At 46.9% G+C, this 23663-nt stretch overlaps 1 long non-coding RNA gene across 2 annotated transcripts in view; it reads right to left on the bottom strand.

The window, feature by feature from the left end:
• Positions 1 to 23663, bottom strand: part of LOC108176422 (uncharacterized) — a 63510-nt gene that overhangs the window by 29953 nt on the left and 9894 nt on the right. The gene's annotated exons all lie outside the window — the stretch shown is intronic.

Raw genomic sequence — 23663 nt, forward strand, 5'->3', positions numbered from 1 at the left:
TCTCTGATGTGTGGTAGGTAGTATTTTCCAATAAATATTTACTGAAAGAAGAAAAGACTTGAAATCTAGGAAAGTGAAGAAGAGAGAGGGATAAAAAAGTGGATATGCCTAATGCATAGCAGCGAAGAAGGGAAAGAAATGTGCAGAAAGATTAAAGCAAGAGAAGTGAAGGCAAGGGGTATCAGGATGAATTTCAGCCATGACTAGCAGAAAACAAGACAAACAAGAGCTTATAGAATAGAGAAGTGGAGCTGTCACTGTGACGTAGTGGGTAAAATCTCTACTTGCAGTGCTGGCATCCCATGTGGGTGCTAGTTTGAATCCCAGCTGCTCCACTTCTGATCCAGCTCTCTGCTATGGCCTAGGAAAGCAGTAGAAGATGGCCCAAGTGCTTGAACCCCTGCACCTGCATGGGAGACCCAGAAGTTCCTGGGTCCTGGCTTGGGATTGGCATAGCTCTGGCCATTGTTTCCTTCTGGGGGGTGAGCCAGCAGATGGAGGACTTCTCTCTCTCCCTCTCTGCCTCTGCCTCTCTGTAACTCTGCCTTTCAAATAAAGAAATAAATCTTAAAAAAAAAAAAAAGAAGAAGAGAGAAGTTTATTATGTAAAAGTATGTCTGGAAGTAGGTTTTTCAGGTCTGGTAAGGTAACATGGCTTCCCAGATTCTTATTTTGCTACCTAGACAGAATTAAGATGTGGTTTTCATCTCATGATCCAAGAAGGTTACTTGACCTCTAGTTATCATGCCTTCATTCCAGCCAACAGAAAGGACAAAGGGAAGAAGTACTTATTCTCTCCCCTCAGGGACACTCTGTGGATGCTGCACACATTAGTTCAGCTTACAACTCACTGCTCATCATTTAGTCAAAGCTAGACCTTGTTTCAGGAAAGGCTGGAAATAGTCTTTCTTCTGAGTGCCCAGATGAGGATCAGGAATATTTTTATTTTTTAAAGATTTGTATTTATTTATTTACTTGAAAAGCAGACAGAGAGAGAAAGACAGAGACAGAGATCTCTATCTGCTGATTCATTCCCCAAATGACTGCAATGGCTTGGGCTGGGCCAGCCCAAAGCCAGGAGCCAGGAACCCCATCTGGTCCCCCACATGGGTGCAGGGGCCCACGTACTTGAACCATCTTCTACTGCTTTCCCAGGTGCATTAACAGGTTGCTAGATCAGAAGCAGAGCAGCTGGGATTTGAACTGGTGCTCTAAAGGATTCTGGTATTGCAGGTAGTAGCTTAGCTCACTGTGCCACAATGCTATCCCCAGAGTCAGGGATTTTATTTCTAAGGAAGAAGAAGTAAGATTTGTGAATCAAAGATATGCATATTTTAATTTTATTAGATATTATTATGTTTAATATATATACTATATACATTGTGTTTTTCTTTCTTTTTTATCAGTATTTTTCTTAAACTTTGCCACATTTTTTAAGATTTTTTATTTTATTTTTTAATTTATTATTTTTTTTGACAGGCAGAGTGGACCATGAGAGAGAGAGACAGAGAGAAAGGTCTTCCTTTTGCCATTGGTTCACCCCTCAATGGCCGCTGCAGCCGGCGCGCTGCGGCCAGTGCACCGCGCTGATCCGAAGCCAGGAGCCAGGTGCTTCTCCTGGTCTCCCATGAGGTGCAGGGCCCAAGCACCTTGGCCATCCTCCACTGCACTCCCAGGCTACAGCAGAGAGCTGGACTGGAAGAGGAGCAACCAGGACAGAATCCGGCGCCCCGACCGGGACTAGAACCCGGTGTTCCAGTGCCACAGGTGGAGGATTAGCCTATTGAGCTGCAGCGTGGCCAGATTTTTTAATTTATTTACTTGAAAGTCGAGTTACACAGAGAGAGAAGAGGCAGAGAGAGAGAGGTCTTCCATCTGATGGTTCACTTCCCAGTTGGCTGCAACAGCCGGAGCTGTGCTGATCCGAAGCCAGGAGCCAGGAGCTTCTTCCGGGTCTCCCATGCGGGTGCAGAGGCCCAAGGACTTGGGCCATCGTGTACTGCCTTCCCAAGTCATAGCAGAGAGCTGGATAGGAAGAAGAGCAGCCAGGACTTGAACCGGCGCCCATATGGGATGCCGGCACTTCAGGCCAGGGCGTTAACCCAGTGAGCCACAGTGCCAGCCCATTTTATCAGTATTTTTTTTATTTGAAAAGCAGAGTTACAGAGAGAGAGAAAGAGAGAAAGAAGCAGAGAGAGAGAGAGAGAGAGAGAGAGAGACCTTCCATCCACTATTTCACTCCCCAAATAGCCACAATGGCGAAGGCTGGGCCTAAGCCAGGAGCCAGGAACTTCCTCTGGGTCTCCTACATGGGTGCAGTGGCCTGAGCACTTGGACCATGCTTTGTTGCTTTCCCATGCACATAGGCAGGGAGTTGTATTGGAAGTGGAGCCAGGACTGGAATAAGTGTCTATATGGTATGATAGCATTGCTGATGGCAGCTTTACCCACTGTGCCACAGCACCAGCCCCATACCTTGTGTATTATAATGTTTTCTTATTTTTTAAAGATTTATTTATTTATTTGAAAAGCAGAGTTACTAAGATAGAGGTAGAAACAAAAAGAAAAATATCTTGCATCTGCTTGTTCACTCCACAAATGGCTATGATGGTTTGGACTGGGTTAAGCCAGAGCTAGGAGACAGGAACTCCATCCAGGTCTCCCACCTGGGTGGCAGGGATCCAAGTACTTGGACCATCTTCCACTGCCTTCCCACGTGCATTAGCAGGGAACTGGATTGGAGATGGAGCAGCAGGGATTTAAACCAGCACTCTGATATGGGATCTGATGTGGCAGGCAGTGGCTTAACATGCTGCACCACATAACTGGTCCAATAATGTTGGAAGTATGTATTGAATACCAGAAAAATACAAAAACATTTTTCTTCAAATCAAATTTAAGCTTGTTCACAGGTAGGTATTTGGCTTAGCAGTCAAGACTCCAGTTAAATCACCTGCTTCCCACATTGGAGTACCTGGGTTTGACATCTACCTCCAGCTCCTAATTCTAGCTTCTTGGTAATGCAGACCCTGGGAGGCAGTGGCAATGGCTTATGTGTTTTTGGATTCCTTCCACACACATATGGCTGTTTGGGCATTCAGGTAGTGAATCAATGGATGGGATTCTCTCAATATATCTCTCTTCCTCTCTCTGTCTCCCTGCCTCTTAAAATACAGCTTGTTCTCTTTTTCTCCCCTTGTAAAAATCCTTCTTGTTACCTACTGTGAATGTGACACAGTAGAATTTTGAAAGCATGGACTCCAGAGCAGAATGCCTATATTGAAATCATGGCTCTACAGTTTACTTAGCTATGGTTATATAACGTTGGAGAATTCACTTATGTCGCTCCCCCTCTTCGTGGAGGAACAACACTAAACCCTGCCTAGGCTTCATATCCGAGTCACGGCACCATTATGTCGCTCCCCGTCTTCGTGGAGGAATGACACAGGACCCTGCGTTGTTCTTTCGTCTGCTCGGCCCTCCCCGGGTTTGCTGCTGGTTCTTTCTGGGTTGGCTACCATCCCTTCCACCTCCGTGGAAGGGCGGTTCCCCCTGCCACTTTCCCCACTTCCGCGGGGGAGCGGCACACCGCCGGCCGGCTCTCTCGGGGGCTGCACAGGTGTTCCTTCAGATAGATGTTCCCCTTAGATGTTCCTGGTGCATGTTGTCTCTTTCCTCCTTTATAGTCCTCTTCCACCAATCCCAACTCTGCTACGCACACGCCGAGTACGCTGCTCTCCTCCAATCAGGAGCAGGTCCTACAGTTTATTGGTTGAACTGGAGGCAGCTGTGTAGAAGCTGTTTCTCCCTTCTCAGCGCCATATTGTGGGAGAGCAGATGCATAGAATAAGTCTTAATTCCAGTAACTTAGTCTAGTCCGGGTTGCTCCCAGTTGCTCCCCACAGATCCCCCTTTCTTTTTATTTTTTGGCGTTGATACGCGCCTGTCTTTGGTGCCCCGCGGCACACACTCTGCTCTGCTTGCTAGAGTTGCCCACAGGTGCTTACAAGCCCTACCAATCAGGCAAACCGAATCCGGGTCCTCTCTTCGCCATGTTGTGAGGAGGTTTTTAGGCGCTGATGCGTGCCTGTGTTCGGTGCCCTGCAGCGCACGCTCTGCTCTGCTAGAACTGCCTGCAGGTGCTTACAAGCCCTAGCAATCAGGCAAACCGAATCCAAGCCTTCTCATTGCCGTATTGTGGGGAGACTTATTGGTGTTGATAACGTGCCTGTCTTTGGTGACCTGCAGCTGCCCACAGGTGCTTATCGTCTTATTAATCAGGCAGACCGAATCCAAGCTCTCTCATTGCTGTGGTGTGGGGAGGCCTTATTTTTCTCTATTTCTCTATCTCCGGGCATTCCTATTTCTCCTATTTTACTTCTATCTGCCAGCATTCCTATTTCTCTCATTTTACTTCTAAACTTCTGTTTCTCTTATCCCTGCGGCTTCCCGGCGCCCGCCCCGAGGCTGCTTCTCGGCGGCTTCCCGGCTCTGAGCCGCTTCAGCCCGCGTTTTTCATCTGCGCGGCTTCCCCATCTTCGCGCACACTCCACGCCCTTCGCGCCCGCACCACGGCCTTCCCGCCAGCCCCGCGCTCCCTATCTATTCACGCCCCGTGCTCTCTCTGCACGCGGTGGCTTCCGCGAATCACACAGCCTAGCTCACATTTCCGCCACCGGCATTCAGTCTAAGTTCCCCGGGCTAACCTGGCGAATTCAACCTAGCTCATGTCTGCGTCCCCCGGTTTGGCTTCCCGTCTTTTGCTCCCCAGGCTAATCTGACGGATTCCAACCTGGCTTACGCGTCTAGCTTTTCGCCTTTTGCTCCCCGGGCTGACTTGACAAATCCCAAGCTGGCTTCCGTCTCCGCCTCAGCCTGCCCCCGCGGCTATATCCTCCCTAACATTTTTCTCTACCCGGTATGTTTCCTAACTTTTCTTCCAACAATATTCCTCCCTCATTTCTCCTGGCTTCTCCCCACAGTCCGTATCCAAGTCTGTTTGTTCTAGCTTTCTTTTTTTTTTTTTTTTTTTTTTTTTCATTTTTGACAGGCAGAGTGGACAGTGAGAGAGAGAGACAGAGAGAAAGGTCTTCCTTTGCCGTTGGTTCACCCTCCAATGGCCGCCGCGGCCGGTGCGCTGCGGCCGGCGCACCGCGCTGATCCGATGGCAGGAGCCAGGAGCCAGGTGCTTTTCCTGGTCTCCCATGGGGTGCAGGGCCCAAGCACCTGGGCCATCCTCCACTGCACTCCCTGGCCACAGCAGAGGGCTGGCCTGGAAGAGGGGCAACCGGGACAGAATCCGGCGCCCTGACCGGGACTAGAACCTGGTGTGCCGGCGCCGCAAGGCAGAGGATTAGCCTAGTGAGCCGCGGCGCCGGCCTGTTCTAGCTTTCACTTTCGCTTTCGACCTTAGAGATCTCTCCCAGCTTCCCCCCGTAGTCCATATCTGAGTCTATGCCTAGGCTTTTGATAGCTTCTTCCGGCACCTTTTCCGTCCGGCTTTTCCCTAGGCTCTTTGCTAGTCTCTCTCTCCGGTATTTTCCCACTTCTTCCCGTTTCTTCCCTCCTAGGTTTCCTAATCCGAGTCATGGCACCATTATGTCGCTCCCCCTCTTCATGGAGGAACGACACAGGACCCTGCGCTGTTCTTTTGTCTGCTCGGCCCTCCCCGGGTTTGCTGCTGGTTCTTCCCGGGTTGGCTACCATCCCTTCCACCTCCGTGGAAGGGCGGTTCCCCCTGCCACTTTCTCCACTTCCGCGGGGGAGCGGCACACCGCCGGCCGGCTCTCTTCGGGGGCTGCACAGGTGTTCCCTCAGATGTTCCTGGTGCATGTTGTCTCTTTCCTCCTTTATAGTCCTCTTCCACCAATCCCAACTCTGCTACGCACACGCCGAGTACGCTGCTCTCCTCCAATCAGGAGCAGGTCCTACAGTTTATTGGTTGAACTGGAGGCAGCTGTGTAGAAGCTGTTTCTCCCTTCTCAGCGCCATATTGTGGGAGAGCAGATGCATAGAATAAGTCTTAATTCCAGTAACTTAGTCTAGTCCGGGTTGCTCCCCACAACTTAATCTCTTCAGGTGCAATTTCTTCATCCCCAAAGTGAAGATAATAATAGTACCTATCTTTTAGGGTTGCCACAAAGATGAAACATATAAATATACATAAGCACAAAAAATTGAATGCTCAATAAATGTTTGCTGCTGTTATGGTTGAAACTTTAGAAGATTAAAAAAGGAGAGCAAGGAAAAGTAATCTATAATCCTACTTGTCAAAGGCAACAATTAGTAAAATGTTGCTATATTTCTGTACAGTCTACTTGCTGTGGGTATTTTTCCTCACTGAAATACCTGTGTGTATGATTTGTACCCCTCCGTAGTCCAGATCCTTTCTTCCTTTCTCCACTCTGCTTTGTGGCCTAGAAGGCTAACTTGTGAGGACTCCATCAGTAGGTTCTATTTAGTCCTTTTACTTGGGTTTGCCCCACAGGGGACACTAAATCAAGGTATTTATTTTCCTCCCTACTTCTCGGAGGGAGCTGTGTGCCTTTACTGAATTTCTTAGTTCCCACCAGAGGCTGTCACCACACAGTTGTTCTTTCTGGAATCTCCCTTTCGGGCCTATGTTTGGTAACAGCTGTTGATAGACAGCTGCAACAAGTTCACAATAATCCTCATTGGTTTCCCTCTACCTCTATTAAAGCTCACATCTCTCAGGTCAAGTGGACCCTACCCTTTCTGTTAGAATTTTGATACATAGGAAAAAAGATTATTTTTCCAGAAAGATTAATCTTAGTAGCTGTATAATATTCTAAAGTACCAATGTGTAGTAACAACAATCACGATTACTTGGGCACTTCAAAAATACCATTTTACTCACTCCTCAGCACCCCAGGGCCTGGCATTTTACAGATGAAGAACCTGGCTTCAGGGAAGCCTGAAAATGTACTTGTCTGAGGTTACAGAGCTGATGAGCACAAGGTCAGGTCTACTTCAGAATCTGCATGCTTCCCACTAAGCTCTGGGCTTTCCTGGGGCATCAGAAGGGTCTGATTTTGTTTTCCTTGTATCTACACCCAAAGAACTTAAGGTCAAGAATGAGACCAAGAAATCTCTGCTTTTTTTCCTTTTTTAAAAATTTTATTTATTTCTTTATTTTTTGACAGGCAGAGTAGACAGTGAGAGAGAGAGAGACAAAGAGAAAGGTCTTCCTTTGCCGTTGGTTCACCCTCCAATGGCCACCGCGGCCGGCGCGCTGTGGCCGGCGCACTGCGCTGATCCGATGGCAGGAGCCAGGTACTTATCCTGGTCTCCCATGGGGTACAGGGCTCAAGCACTTGGGCCATCCTCCACTGCACTCCCTGGCCACAGCAGAAAGCTGGCCTGGAAGAGGGGCAACCGGGACAGAATCCAGTGCCCCTACTGGGACTAGAACCTGGTGTGCCGGCGGCGCAAGGTGGAGGATTAGCCAAGAGAGCCATGGCGCCGGCCGAAATCTCTGCTTTTATAAAAGCTCCTCAAGGTATTTTGATGATCAGCTGGATTTGGGAAAGTGCAATATTAACTCCTTGTAATAACCTTTTGTTTTTTAGTGGATATTTGGATCATCTATACAATTTGTTGCAATAAATATAGTTATGTATAAAACTTTCCCTGTATTTAGTATTGCTCATGTAAATCCCAGAAGAGTAATTGTGAATCAAAGATACAAATATCTTTAAAGATTCTTGATATGCTTCATTGAAACATTCACTCAGCTACTCAAATTCTCACTTACAAATTGTGCTGCTCCAGGTAGGTGTCTGGCCTAGTGGTTAGGATGCCCACATCCCATTTCAGACTACCTGAGTTTGAGTTCTGGTTCTGCTCTTGATTCCAGTTTCCTGCTAGAGCAGACCCTAGGAGGTGTAAGCGATGGCTCAAATAATTGGGATCCTGTCACTCCTCTGGGAGACCTGGATTGAGTTCCCTGCTCCCAGCTTCTTCCTGACCCAGCAGCCCCAGCCATTGTAGCATTTAGGAGGAATGAACAAGTGATGGATGGTTCAATGTCTGTCTCTCTCCCTCTGCATCTCAAATTTTTTAAAAGAATATGAATTCTTCCTATAAATAGTTGTTAATCATTACCAAGTACCAAGCATGGTGCTAGAGATCTGACATGTAACGATGAACAAGTTATATAGTATGGGGAATGGATATTAAACAAATGATTATGTACATGAAATATTTAATTGGCAATTCTGACAGTAGCTATGAAGGAAAAGTAAGGAGGACTATAACCCCTGGTTTGGGTATTAGTCTAGTAAAGATATTATTGAGTAAATGACATTTATTCAGAAGTTTGATGAATGAGTAGAAGTTGGGTGTGCAGTGGGAAGTGAGAGCATTCTAGGCAGAGAAAGTGACATGTACAAAGGCTCAAAGAAGCAAGTTACATAAAATTAGATTTATGTTATAAGGATATGCCTAAGGGTGTACTGAGATAAAAAAATAATGAATGTGGAGAAATGGATTAAGTTGCCATAGTGGTTCATGAAGTAGGAAGAAAATATGTGACATCTTGAAGTGAAATGTTGTCAGTAGAGATAAGTGGATAGATAAACTATAGATTTATTTTAAAAGTAAGACATATACGATTTGTTGATGTACTATATAATGTTGGCAAAGTAAAAGAAGTTATCAAAGGAATTCTAGCTTTCTGGCAGAAATGAGTAGCTGAATCATGTTATTATTGACCAACATGAGGGACAGAAGGTGCAGAACAGGTTTGCAAAGGGTCACCATGAGTATGGTCTTCAATAAATGAGGGAAAGTGAGGTGGGTGTTGTGGCACAGTGTGTTAAGTTACCATTTGGGATGCCTGCATTCCGTATCAGAGTGTCAGTTGGAGTCCCAGTTGCTCCAATTCCAATCCTGCTTCCTACTAAGGCATCCTGGGAGGAAGTGGAAGGCTCAAGTGCCTGGGCCCCTATCACCCATGTGGGAGAACCAGATGGAGTTCTAGGCTCCTGGCTTTGGCCTGCCCAGCCCTGGCTGTTGCGGGCATTTGGGGAGTGAACCAGCAGATGGAGGATCTCTTTCTCTCTGTTGCTCTGCTTTTCAAGTACATGAAAATAAATAAATAAACATGAAGAAAAAAATAAGGGAAAGTGGGAAATCAACAGCAGCAAGAAATAGGGATGAGAGGGGGCTGGCACCGTGGATCACTTGATTGATCCTCCACCTGCAGCGCCAGCATCCCATGTGGGCACTGGGTTCTAGTCCCAGTTGCTACTCTTCAGGTCCAGCTCTCTGCTTGTGGCCCATGAAGGCAGTGGAGGATGGCCCAAGTGCTTGGGCTCATGTACCCGCATGGGAGACCAGGAGGAAGCACCTGGCTCCTGGCTTCGGATCAGCGTAGCTCCGAATGTAGAGGCCATTTGGGGGGTGAACCAATGGAAGGAAGACCTTTCTCTCTGTCTCTCTCTCTCTCTCTCACTGTTTAACTCTATCTGTCAAAAGAAAAAAAAGAAAGGAAGAAAGGAAGAAAGGAAGAAAGGAAGAAAGGAAGGAAGGAAGGAAGGAAGGAAGGAAGGAAGAAAGAAAGAGAAAGAAAGAAAGAAAGAAAGAAAGAAAGAAAGAAAGAAAGAAAGAAAGAAAGAAAGAAAGAAAGAAAGAAAAGGAAATAGGGGTGAGGGATAGTACTGACTTCATACTGTTGTTAAGGCACTACTTTAAATCTTTATTTAAAAAAATTCCAGGGGCTGGTGCTGTGGCATAATAGGCTAAGCCTCTGCCTACTGTGCCCATAAGGGTGCCGGTCCATGTCCCATCTGCTCCTCTTCCAATCCAGTTCTCTGCTTATCGCCTGGGAAAGAAAGCAGTGGAAGATGGCCCAAGTCCTTGGGCCCCTGCACCCACGTGGGAGACCCAGAAGAAGCTCCTGGCTCCTGACTCCTGGTTCCTGGCTTTGGATCGGCTCAGCTCCAGCCATTGCAGCCATTTGGGGAGTGAACCAAAGGATGGAAGACCTTTTTCTCTGTCTCTCCCTCTCTCTGTCTGTAACTCTACCTCTCTGATAAATATATAAAATTTTCAAAAACAAAAAGCCAAAAAAAAAAAAAAACCAAAAAAGAAATTCTACAGGGAGCTGTTGGGTTAAGTGGCTGCCTGCAACACTAGCATTCCATTTTGGAGCATGGGTTCAAGTCCTGGCTGCTCTGCTCCTGAACTAGCTCCCTGTTAATGTGCCAGAGATAATGGTCCAACTACTTGAGCCCTTATCACTCATGTGAGAGACCTGCATGGAGTTCCAGGCTCCTGGCTTCAGCCTGGCCCAGCCCAGTCCATTGTGGCCATTTGGGAAGTAAACCAGTGGATTCTCTCTCTCTCTCTCTCTCTCTCTCTCTCTCTCTGTCTCTCTCTCTCCCCCTGTCTTTCAAATAATTTTTTTAAAAAGTCTTTAAAACTTTTATTTAAAAGAATGCCACAGGCTGAGAGTCAACAGTGGAAAACAGTAATGGTGTCTAATCTAACAGTAGAGGAGTAGAGCAAATGTACTGTTCTGTGCAGGGAAAGTAAGGGTGCCATGGAAGCACCACAGGATAGAATTTACTGTTGGGAGGGAGGGGTAGTGAGAGATGTTCTGGAGGCAGTGATATTCATGCTGTGCCCTGAGGGAGAAGTAGGGAAGCACAAGCTAGGCCTGTCCTCTGGGTGGAGCGTTAACCAGCGCCAGGTGTGTCTGGTTTGCCACGCTATCCACTAGAACATAGCCTAAGACAGTTTATACTTAAGACATATTTTTCTTTTGTATTTAAGTTTTTTATAAAAGATTTTATTTATTTATTTGAGAGGTAGAGTTACAGACAGTGAGAGGAAGAGACAGAAAGGTCTTCTGTCTGTTGGTTCACTCAAATGGCCACAACAGCCAGAGCTGTGCCGATCAAAAGCCAGGAGCCAGATGCTTCTTCTGGGTCTCCCATGTGGGTGCAGGGGCCCAAGGACTTGGTCACCTTCTACTGCTTTCCCAGGCTACAGCAGAGAGCTGGATTGGAAGAGGAGCAACCGGGACTAGAACCGGAGCCCATATGGGCTGCTTGTGCCGCAGGTGGAGGATTAACCAAGTGAACCACAGCGCCGGCCTCTGTATTTAAGTTTAAAAGGATGTTCACTGGTGGGGCTTGAAGGATGAAAGCTGGGCATCTCAAGCAAGCAATACGCAAGAGAGCTATGATCAACCTGGTGGGACCCCTGGGGAGCTTGAAGGAGCACTGTCCAGTGTGAACCTCAGGAAGAAGGAGCAATGTCTATTCAACACGTGAAAGATGGAGGGACAGCCAGAGATTATTCAGTAGGCAGGTGAGTGGGTAAGAGCTAAAAGAGCTCTAATGTTGTCTCCTTTGTTTCTAAGGTAAGAAATGAATGGATGAGAGAGAGGCAGTAGGATCCGAGACGTGAGGAGTGTGGGGAAGATCTGTGAAGAATGAGCATGTGAATTGCAGGGAGGAGCAAAGGAATTCTGGGCAGTGTTAAGGGCTGTAAAGTAAGAATTAGAGGAGGCTGCTGTTTTGGACTAAACTCTTGCACTGGGACCCAACAGGCCAGGCTAAAAACCAAAATGGAGTTGTTCATGCTAAAGTACCATGTCACCAAGCAGAAACTAAGTGGTTTATCTCACCTTCCAGCAATGACGAATAGGCCAGTTTCAACTGGCACGATAATGAAGTTTCCTCTGCTTTAATCTTTACACTAAAAAAAGTCACCTGAAATGGCCTGATGATCAGGAACCAGTTATTTTCCTATGGTCTATTTCCTTGTCCCTGTCTTCAAAGTAAAGTAACTTTGAAATGACTAATCTGTTTTCTGTTCTTTTGTTTCTGCTTTTATCATTCTTTATCTATAAAACCAACCTCTTTTTGCTTAGCCCATCAGAATAGATATTCTATTTGCTAGAATGGAAAATAGGGACTGGTGTTGTGGCATAGGAGGTTAAACTCCTGCATATGGGCGCATCCCATATGGAGACTGGTTTGTGTCCTGGCCACTCCACTTCCAATCCAGCTCCCTGCTAATAGCCTGGGAAAAGCAGCAGAGGATGGCCCAAGAGTTTAGGCCCCTGCTACCCATATGGGAGACCTGGATGAAGCTCCTGGCTCCTGGCTTCTCAGCCCTGGCTGTCGTGGTCATTTGGGGAATGAACCAGCAGATGGAAGATCTCTTTCTCTATATGTAACTCTGACTTTTAAATAACTAAGTAAATAAATCTTAGACTGGAAAATAAAGCCAAATAAGATTGTTAAACTAAATTGTTACAATTTTGCCTTTCAACAGGGCCCAAGGGAGATTTGAGACCATGTATTGATAATGGTGCCAACCACACAGATCTGCACAGTATGAATTTTCTCTCCAGGCATGTACAGCAGCTCAGGTACAGGTATAGATAATAAGAACTGTTGGGATTTTTTTTAGACTGGTATAACAGGACAGACAGTTCAACTACTGAATTCAAAATATTGGTCAATGGTGTTTGATATGGTAAACCACAAAGTATATCATTAGAATTAGGGAAGAGGGTGTGCTTTTCAGCAAAAGCAGTCTGTGCAGGAGACAGTACCTCTTAGCATTTTCCTGCGGGGTGGGAGAGGAAAAGAATGAGGCAGACCCAAGCAGAGAACTGAATAGATAGTCCTTGAAGGTGTCTGCAGACTGGCCTGAGCGAGTGGGGAGGGGCCACAAAACCCTCATCCAGGGGAGGGACCAGGGACCCACCCAAGACCACCCACTTTGCAGCTTAACTTGTGATAAAATATCCTGATAAAATGGGAATTCAGCCAAACTAGAAAAATCCAGGCTATAGCCACATGCGCTGAGAGCCCATGAGTAGGCCACGCCCAGATATCAATCATAAATGTCAATCATGAGCATCATGGTCACATATTAGTCAACGCCCCTCATACTGTAGGGATAAAATCCCCAAACCAGAAAGAAACTGTGCCATGTGCTCTCTCAACTGGACTGTTGCTCCCTTGGAACATACTTCAGTTAATTTTGCTATCCTTACTTCCATCTCTGAACTGTAATTCATTATTCTGTTGGCAAAAAGGAACCGAGGAAAGCCTGCTGCCCCTAGTGACAAAGGGACAGAGTAAGGGAAGGGAGAAAGGGAGAGGTAGAGGGAGGGAGAGAAGGAAAAGGGAAGTAGAGAGAGAGATTGAGAGAGAGAGACAGAGCTAAGAGATGTTTATCTGGTTTGCCATGGTTTCTCTTCCTGGTTTCCAACACATGGACTCAAAAGATTCTCCAGTATTCTTGCAGTGAATTTTCTGTTTTGGCTGAAGGGAGTTGGAGGAGTCTCTATTTCCAAACAGTCTTAAGTAAAAAGTAAAGGAAAAAATTGTGAATCATGCTCAATTTAGTTAGAAAAGCCAAAGGATGGAGGGGGAAGAGATAAGGGAAGTTAATCAGTTAAAGGCTCCTGGCCACAGCCAGCGAGAGATTGTTTCACATTCCTGAATGTAAATTAAAGCCTTGACTTAAAACCCCAGGTGGCCAAGCCTCAGGCAGTCCAGAAGCTACAAGTACTTTTGCTTGTAAGAACTTTCTTTGGATCCCCCAACTTTCCCGGCTTTGTGTTGCCCTGCCCCTCTTATCTATAGCCAATCTAAGTTCAGTGTAAACAATTTAGGTTTTACTTCTCCCAGCTTTCATTGTAAAAATGCTCTTGGCTCTTTGGTCAGGCGGATACTCTTCCAGCTGTTATTTAACCTCTCGCTGGTAGTTGCAGAACTTGTCCCAGGGCTGGTCCTTTTCTGGCTAGCATCTGTAATGGCTCAACAATCCCTTTAATTTCAGAGAACTCTCAGTCTCCAGAATTTTGGTTTAATTTAAGAAGGTAAAATGTAATACAGACATGCTACTTCTCATATCATGTTTGGTTTGTCTCGTTTTGGAAAATAAGGATGATATAGAGCCAAAGTTGATCAATTTTTTCAAGTGTTAGGCATTTCTGTCAAAGCCATCTGACAGTCCTATTGCATAAGGCTCACAATCCTGCCTCATGACTGTGGGGCTTCTGGGGCTTGGAATCACTGCTTTGGTTTGGGATGTGGTTCCTCTTGTCTCTGTATTGGAGGCTTAGTCCTCAATGTGAGGATGTTGGGAGGTGAGGTCTTTAAGAGGCAGGGCCTAGTGGGGGGTTCCTTAGGTAGTCCTTGAGAAGGGATTAAAGTAGTTCTCACACACAAAGTAATGTTCTACACATATTAAGGTGGTTATGACAGCTTGAGCCCTGGCCTCACCCACTTCTCTGACTTAACTATTCTACCTGCTCCTGCCATTGCCATCAGCCTTCAGGAGGTGCAGAACGAGGTAAGGCCTTTGCAAGGCTTTCAGCCCCTAAAGCTGTGAGCTAAATGAACCCCTTTTCTTTATAAAGTTAGGTTGCCTCAGGGATTTCATTTTAGGAAGGTAAAACTAATACAGTCACTAATAGGTTCCTACCTCCTTACTTCCCCAACCCTGTTCAAAGGCATCTAAGACTGGATGTAGGAGGGCTACTCCCTTGATTGCCTGAGGTTCTTGTCCTAGGAAAACGGGAACTGCAGCCCCCAGTTCTTAGCAGTCTCCAAGATCCTGTTGCACAATGAGTCAGGTCACCATTTCTCAGTCATCATTCTCTTTCCAGGCAGTACCAGATACCTGGGTTATCACAGTATTACTACCCTTATGCTTGGGTCCCCAAAACCAGTAGATAAAGAGTTGTCAAAACATCTACCTGTTTTGCCTCCTTTATATTGAAAGTATTAAATGCAATGTGGGGCTTTGAGGCTGCCCATTTCTGGACTGACTGATACATGGCATTTGGTTTTAGTTTCCCACAACACTAATACACCATCAACTTTCATTCTCTCCTTAGTTCCTTCTTTCAATTTATTTTTTTAAAGATTTATTTATTTGAGGCCAGCGCCACGGCTCAATAGGCTAATCCTCCACCTAGCGGCGCCGGCACACCGGGTTCTAGTCCCAGTTGGGGCGCCGGATTCTGTCCCAGTTGCCCCTCTTCCAGGCCAGCTCTCTGCTGTGGCCCGGGAAGGCAGTGGAGGATGGCCCAAGTGCTTGGGCTCTGCACCCCATGGGAGACCAGGATAAGTACCTGGCTCCTGCCATCGGATCAGCGTGTGCGCCAACAGTGGCGGCCATTGGAGGGTGAACCAACGGCAAAGGAAGACCTTTCTCTCTGTCTCTCTCTCTCTCACTGTCCACTCTGCCTGTCAAAAAAACAAACAAAACAAAACAAACAAACAAAAACAACAACAAAAAACAAACAAACAAACAAAAAACCAGATTTATTTATTTGAAAGCCAGAGTTACACAGAGTGAGGAGAGGCAGAGAGAGAGAGAGAGAGAGAGAGAGAGAGAGAGGTCTTCCATTTGCTAGTTCACTTCCTAGTTGGCTGCAATGGCCAGAGCTGTGCTGATCTGAAGCAGGAAACAGGAGCCTCTTCCGGGTCTCCCACACAGGTGCAGGGGCCCAAGGACTAGGGCCATCTTCTACTGCTTTCCCAGGCCATAGCAGAGAGCTGGATCAGAAGAGGAGCAGCCAGGACTAGAACCGGCACCTGTTAGGTAGGAAGTCAGAAATGAGCTTATGTGTGTGTGACAAAGGCCTAAGGAATTGACATTCAGGTCCAGCATCTGCATCTCAAAGTCATCCCGATAACCTTCCAGGTGCAGCCCAGTATCTGCACTTCAAAGTCCTGCCCCTTCTACCTGATAACCATCCTTCCCCTAAGGCAGGGTGACGCCAGCCAGGCTTCCCCTGTCTGGACTATGCGCAGCCCTCTGCCTCTCTGCTGAGCTGCCTGCCTGGCCTGCACAGATGTATTCTCTCCACTCAACCATGTAACCTCACTCTCCCCCAGTCTGAGCGACTGGGCACTCTCTCTCACATTCTGTCTGGAGAGGTGCCTATCCGTTCTTATGGATGTCCCTTCCCTAATAAACTTTGCTATTTTGCTTTCCACTTACTCTCTGTCTCACACCTGAATTCTTTCTTGTGCGAAGACAAGAACCCTGCCTTCTCTGGTAACAGAGCCCATATGGGATGCCATATGGGGGCCGGCACTGGAGGCGGCGGCTTTACCCGCTACACCACAACACCGGCCCCCCTGTAAGGTCGCCACAAAACACACCAAACGCTGGAGTAAGGGAAAGAGTTTATTGGGGGAAACCTGACAGACTGGAGGGAAGGGGCAAAGAAGGAGAAGAGGGAGGAGAGCATAAGAGAGAGGAAGAGACAGGTCAGAAGACAGAGTTACGGGGCTGGCACATGGCTCACTTGGTTAATCCTCTGCCTGCAGCGCTGGCATCCCATGTGGGCGCTGGGTTCTAGTCCCAGTTGCTCCTCTTCCAGTCCAGCTCTCTGCTGTGGCCCAGGAAGGCAGTGGAGGATGGCCCAAGTGCTTGGGCCCCTGCACCCACGTGGGAGCCAGGAGGAAGCACCTGGCACCTGGCTCCTGGCTTCAGATCGGCGCAGTTCCAGCCGTGGCAGCCATTTGGGGAGTGAACCAACGGAAGAAAGACCTCTCTCTCTCTCTCTCTCTCTCTCTCTCTCTCATTGTCTGTCAGAGAGAAAAGAGAGAGAGAGTCACCTGTTCAGAAACAGGTCCTTTTAAAATTTTGCCAGGGGGCGGGCAGGGAAGTAGGAGCAGTGAATCCCATTAGGATGGGAGTGGAGCTTGACACCGGTGGCTGGGCCTTGTGGCCACCTGGTTTCCAGCAATGGTGGCGGGGGGCTAGAGCCTAGGATGGTGTCAGGGTGTAGATCGCACCTTAGATAAGACTGCACCATTTTACTAACATCCCCTTCCTTCAGTTTAATAAACGGCTCTCAAAGCAGATCCTGTTGATACGGGTAGGCAGATAGCTAGTGAGTGGCAAGGAGCTAAGCATTGCCACCACCAAAGCTGCCTTCACTGCCCAAATCCCATCACCTTCTGTGCTGATTCATTTAAAGACTGGAATACCCACTCATGTACCTAAGCTTCACTCTCTATCATGTACCAGATGTGACACCTTCCTGAAAACCATCACATGTGCTGCAGCCCCACCTGAAACTCTGCCTCCTTTGAACATTCAATCAGACCCTGCCTTGAGTACCACCCCTCATCTATAAACAGAATGACCCCAGCCTGGGTGGGGACAATGTTTTCTCATGTAGTTGACACACTCACACCTGAGTATGTATTATCCCTTTGCTTTTCAATAAATCCTGCTTTTCTTCTCACCTGTCTCTGCCTTTTAGTTGTATTCCCACATGCAAGAAGACAAGAACCTGGACTAAGTCTAGCTAGGATCTCTCTGAACCCAGCCAGGGCTCATAATCCCCACAATATAATCCTGGGGTCTCAATTACCATAACAATAATGGATGAGTCCTTGGGATTGTCATTGTGGTATAGTGGGTAAAGTTATCACCTGCAATGTTTCGTGTCCTGGCTGCTCAGTATCCTATCCATCTCCCTGCTAATGGCCTGGGAAAAGTAGCAAAAGATGGCTCAAATGTTTGTGCTCCTGCCACCCACATGTGAGACCCATAAGAAGCTCCTGGCTCCTGACTTTGCCTTGACCCAACTCTGGTTGTTGCAGCCATTAGGGGAGTAATCCAGCAAGTGGAAGATATCTCTCTCTCCCTCTTGCTCCATAATTCTGCCTCTCAAATAAATAAATAAAATTTTTTTTTAAACAGGCACAGTTAGACAGTGAGAGAGAGAGACAGAGAGAAAGGTCTTCCTTTTGCCGTTGGTTCACCCCTCAAATGGCCGGTACGGCTGGCGCGCTGCGCTGATCAGAAGCCAGGAGCCAGGTGCTTCCTCCTGGTCTCCCATGCGGGTGCAGGGCCCAAGCACTTGGGCCATCTTCCACTGCCTTCCTGGGCCACAGCAGAGAGCTGGACTGGAAGAGGAGCAACCAGGACAGAATCCGGCACCCCAACTGGGACTAGAATCCGGGGTGCTGGCGCCGCAGGTGGAGGATTAGCCTAGTGAGCCGTGGCGACTGCCAATAAATAAATCTTTAAAAAAAAAGAGAGATGTATTTATTTATTTTAAAGTCAGTTATAGACAGAGAGGGAGAGAGAGAGATCTTCCATCCACTGGTTCACTCCCCAGATGGCTGCAAAGGCTGGAGCTGGGCTGAACTGAAGCCAGGAACCAGGAGCTTCTTCGGATCTCCCACTTGGGTGCAGGGGCACAATGATTTGGGCCATCTTCCACTGCTTCCCCTGGCCATCAGCAGGGAGCTGGATTGGAAGTGGATCAGCCAGGACTTGAAATCGTGCCTATATGAGATGCCAGCTCCACAGGCAGAGGCTTAACCTAAACTACAGTGCTGGCTCCATAGACAAATTTTTTTTTAAGATTTTTATTTTTTTATTTGAGAGGTAGAGTTATAGACAGAGAGAAAGACAGAGAGAAAGGTTTTCCATCCTCTGATTCACTCCCCAAAAGGCCACAACAGCCAGAGCTGGGCTGATCTGAGGCCAGGAACCAGGAGCTTCTTCCAGGTCTCCCAGGTGGGAGCAGGGGCCCAAGCACGTGGGCCATCTTCCACTGCTTTCCCAGGCCATAAGCAGAAAGCTGGATGGGAAGAGGAGCTGCTGGGACATGAACCTGCACCCATATGGGATGTTGGCACTGCAGGCAGAGGCTTAGCCTACTTTGCCACAGCACCAGCCCCCATAGATAAATATTACAAAAAATATGAATTAGTCCTTTAATGCAGAATAAACTGTAATGTTACTAATGTAAATCCCATCAAGGGGCTGGTGCTGTGGCATAGTGGTAAAGCTGCTGCCTGCAGTGCCAGCATCCCATATATGATGCTGCTCCACTTCCAATCCAGCTCTCTGCTATGGCCTGGGAAAGCAGTAGAAGTTGGCCCAAGTCCTTGGGTCCCTGCACCCGTGTGGGAGACCCAGAAGAAGCTCCTGGCTCCTGGCCCCAGATTGGCCCAGCTCTGGCTGTTGCAGCCATTAGGGAGTGAATCAGAGGACAGAAGATCCCTCTCTCTCTTTGTATCTCTCTCTCTGCCTCTGCCTTTCTGTAACTCTGAATTTAAAATAAATAAAATCTTTTAAAAAATCAAGTCCATAAAGTGAACATATTATACTTAACTTCACCATTCTCATATTGCTGGATATTTAACTTCTTTTTTTAACACAAGGGTTCTTCAAAAGATTTGTGAGGATGAGTGTTTGGCCTAATGTTTAAGATACCTGTATCCCATATGGCAGTACTTGGGTTTGAGTCCCAAATCCAGCTGCTGCTGCTGCTGCTGCTGCTGCTGCTGCTGCTTCTTCTTCTTTTAAGATTTATTTTATTTATTTGAAAGACGGAGTAAGAGTCTTCCATCTGCTGGTTCACGCCCCAGATGGCCACACCAGCCACATATGTGCAGGGGCCCAAGCACTTGAGACATCTTCTGCTGTTTTCCCAGGTGCTTTAGCAGGAAGTTGGATTAAAAGTGGAGCAGAGCCGGCACCAGGGCTCACTAGGTTAATCCTCCGCCTTGCGGCGCCGGCACACTGGGTTCTAGCCCCTGTCGGGGCACCGGATTCTGTCCCGGTTGCCCCTCTTCCAGGCCAGCTCTCTGCTGTGGCCCGGGAAGGCAGTGGAGGATGGCCCAAGTGCTTGGGCCCTGCACCCCATGGGAGACCAGGAGAAGTACCTGGCTCCTGCCATTGGATCAGCGCGCCAGCCACGGCGGCCATTGGAGTGTGAACCAACGGCAAAGGAAGACCTTTCTCTCTGTCTCTCTCTTTCACTGTCCACTCTGACTGTTAAAAAAAAAAAAAAAAGTGGAGCAGCGCACTTGAACCAGCACACACATAGGATGCTGACGTCATAGGCGGTAGCTTTACCTGCTACACCACAAACCCTGGGAAGTGATGAGTGATAGTTCAGGTACTTGAGTCCCTGCTACCCACATGGGGATTCTGGATTGAGTTTCCAGTTCTTGACTTTAGCCTGGCCCTGTCACAAACGCTGTAGGCATTTGAGAGTGAACCAGTGAATGTGAACTCTGTCTATTTGTACACCTATTTGTACACCTCTCTCTCTCAATGCCTCTCACATAATAAAATTAGGGGTACGTGTTGGTGTAGTAGATAAAATTGCTACTTTGGATGTCCTCCTCTCATTTCATTCCTTCTACTATCTCTGTTTTTTCTGAATTTATTCTAGGCTCCTCTGTTTCTGATCCGGCTTCTTGTTAATGTACCTGGGAAGGCAGCAGATAATGGACCAAGTACTTGGGTCCCTGCCATCCATGTGGGAAACCCAGATGGAGTTCTGAGCTCCTGGCTTTGGCCTAACCAGTCTTTGCTATTGTGACCAATTGGGGGAATGAATCAGTGTGTGGAAGATCTGTCTTTCTCTCTCTCTCTTCTTTCTCTACCACTCTGCCTTTCAAATAAATGAATAAACTTTAAAAATTTGTGGAAAATGGGATTAAAAGATGTTTGTTTTAGTATACAAGTGTTTTGAAATCCATGCATATAAGAATTCTTCAAAAGACTTATGAAAATGCATATTGTGAAAAAATTATACATAAGTTCTGACATTTTTGTACCAAAATAAATTTATTTTTAAATTCTGTTTTCCACAAGTTTTTGAAAAACCCTCATATTTGACTTTAAAATTAATTAATTATTGTAAAGCCTATCATTATGCATAAAGTTTTTCTGTATTTGGGAAAATATGAGATTTCCCCTTGAATTTGCAGAGTTTTCAATACCACTAGCATGTAAATATTGTTTACTGCTGAGACCAAGAGTATAGAATAATGATATAACCTTCCTCTTCCCCACCCACTGCTTTCCCTAGTTTCCTTTGAACCTCAGTCCAGCAGAAGGAGGGAGTCTTGCAAGAAACTATACCATGTTGTTTGGACTTTCCACTTCCAAAACTGGGAGTTAAATAAACCTCTTTTCTGTGTCCATATCTTCCCTCTATAAAATGCTTATGAATTCCATTTCATTCTATAGTTTCCATTTTCCACACAGACTTCCCTCCTGAAGGTCTCCACCCTCCTACAGAGATCTGTACTGATTTCTTTCTAAGTCTTTTGCACAACCATCATCCCCAGACTACCCAGTTTCTGGATCTGATTGCTTGCTCTCTCGGTGATTGTTTTGAGAGAGTGCATCCTCACTATCCTTACAAATGGTACAAGGGAATTCAATGTCCTGATGTCTAAATATGTCATGTCTAAATATGTCTAAGCTAGAAATCCTTTTTGAATTCTGAATTTTTTAAATAATTTTTTTAAGTTTATTTGACAGACAGAGTTAAACAGTGAGAGGGAGACAGAGAGACAGAGAGAAAGGTCTTCCTTCCGTTGGTTCACCCCCTAAATGGCCGCTACGGCCGGAGCTACGCCGATTTGAAGCTGGGAGCCAGGTGCTTCCTCCTGGTCTCCCATACGGGTACAGGAGCCCAAGCACTTGGGCCATCCTCCACTGCCTTCCCGGGCCACAGCAGAGAGCTGGACTGGAAGAGGAGCAACCAGGACTAGAACCTGGTGCCCATATTGGATGCTGGTGCCGCAGGAGGAGGATTAACCAAGTGAGCCATGGTGCTGGCCCCCTTAATTCTGAATTTTATGGAAGACAATCTACTGTTTTCTAACATTCAATGTTGTTGAGAAATTCAATACCATTCTAATTCCCAATCCTCTGTATATGTTTTTTTTTCCTCAAAAGTTTCCAAAATGGTCTCTTTCTCTGGCGTTTGGAAATTTCAAGTTTATATGTCTTTTTTTTTTTAAATAGAAATTTAGTTATTTATTTGAAAGAGTTACAGAGAGAGAGAGTAAGAAGGAGAGACACAGAGAAAGAGAGAGATCTTTCATCTGCTGGTTCACTCCCCAATGGTCATATCAGCCAGGGCTGGGCCAGGCAGAAATCAAGAGCCAGAAACTTCATCCCAGTATCTTATGTGGGTGGTATGCACCCAAGTACTTGGGCCATCTTCCAGTGCCTTCAAGTTAATATGTTTTGGTATTGATGTTTTTCTCATTATATTGAGCACCCAATATTTTCTTTTAGACTGGAGAATTGGCCTTCATTTCTGGGAAATGTTTTTTGTGCTATTTCTTTGATAATCATGCTACCATAGTTCTCTCTTCTGGGAACTATTAGCTAGAAGTTGAAGTTCCTGAATTTATTCTTAAATTTTTTTTTTGAAAATTTTTGACAGGCAGAGTGGACAGTGAGAGAGAGAGAGACAGAGAGAAAGGTCTTCCTTTTGCCGTTGGTTCACCCTCCAATGGCCGCCGTGGCCGGCGTGCTGTGGCCGCCACATCGCGCTGATCCGATGGCAGGAGCCAGGTACTTCTCCTGGTCTCCCATGGGGTGCAGGGCCCAAGCACTTGGGCCATCCTCCACTGCCTTCCCGGGCCACAGCAGAGAGCTGGCCTGGAAGAGGGGCAACTGGGACAGAATCCGGCGCCCCGACGGGGGCTAGAACCCAGTGTGCTGGCGCCGCAAGGTGGAGGATTAGCCTAGTGAGCCGCGGAGCCGGCCTCTTTAATTTTTTTAAAAGATTTATTTTTTTGACAGAGTTAGAGAGAGGAGAGGCAGAGGCAGAGAGAGGTCTTCCATCCACTGGTTCACTCCCCAGTTGGCCACATCTGCTAGAGCTGCGCTAGTCCAAAGCCAGGAGCCAAGAGATTCTTCTGGGTCTCCCACATGGGTGCAGGGGCCCAAGGACTTGGGCCATCTTCTGCTGCTTTCCCAGAAGCAACACCCATATGGGATGCCAGCACTGTAGGCAGCGGCTTTACCCGCTACGCCACAGCACCGGCCCCTTGATTCTTTAATTTTATTATTATTTTTTTTACCTCATCTCCATTTTTTAATTTCCAAAAGCAACCCTTATTCTCTAATTTTTTCCCTCCTTGATTTTCCTTCTTCCCACCTCTATCCTCCCTGTCTCCCTCCCTTCCTTCCTGGGAGGATCTGAGGTTTATTGTATGATGTAAAAATCTTATCTTCCTGAGGTTATTAATTTGCTCTTTGAAATTTCCTTCTACTGCCTGTATTATCTCTGTTTCCTTGGAGTTCTTTTTCCTTTCTCCAGTTTATTTATTTTGGTCTGTGTCTTTACTGTTGGAAGCTTTCCTCAAAGATCTGGTAATCCTTGCATGTTTGTTCAGATTTTCAACTGAATCGCTGCAGAGCTGATTGGAAGCCGTGTGTGAGTGGGCAGGGCTTGTCAGCCTGTGGGCTTATTTTTAGATTGATGAGGTAGTCAGCAGCCAGCTTTCCTGCGTGGGTGTGTATATGGTCCCTCAAATGTCACTAGGCATAGGTATTTTCTCTGTAGCGTGTTAGCTCATCTGGAGAGAGAGCCCTAATCTCTTGCCTGGGAAGTAAAAGCCTGGCTGCTGGTGCTGTAACCCAGGGCAGGGAACAGGACCCAGGAAGCTCACGGTTCAACGTGCAAACCTTCATGAAACCCTCACCCTCCCTCTTCTTGCTGCCTACTCTTGCAACTCTTCAGCCTGTTTCTCCTTGTATAGAGGCCTTCCGGCAGTGAGGGTGGGGTGGCTGCCCGACTGATGGGAGCGGCGACTTGGAGGGCTGTTTTTTCAGTCTTCGGACACCCCCACTGCTTTCCACGGCCC

The sequence above is a fragment of the Oryctolagus cuniculus genome, chromosome 2 (assembly GCF_964237555.1).
Source record: "Oryctolagus cuniculus chromosome 2, mOryCun1.1, whole genome shotgun sequence".
Lineage (NCBI taxonomy): Eukaryota > Metazoa > Chordata > Mammalia > Lagomorpha > Leporidae > Oryctolagus > Oryctolagus cuniculus.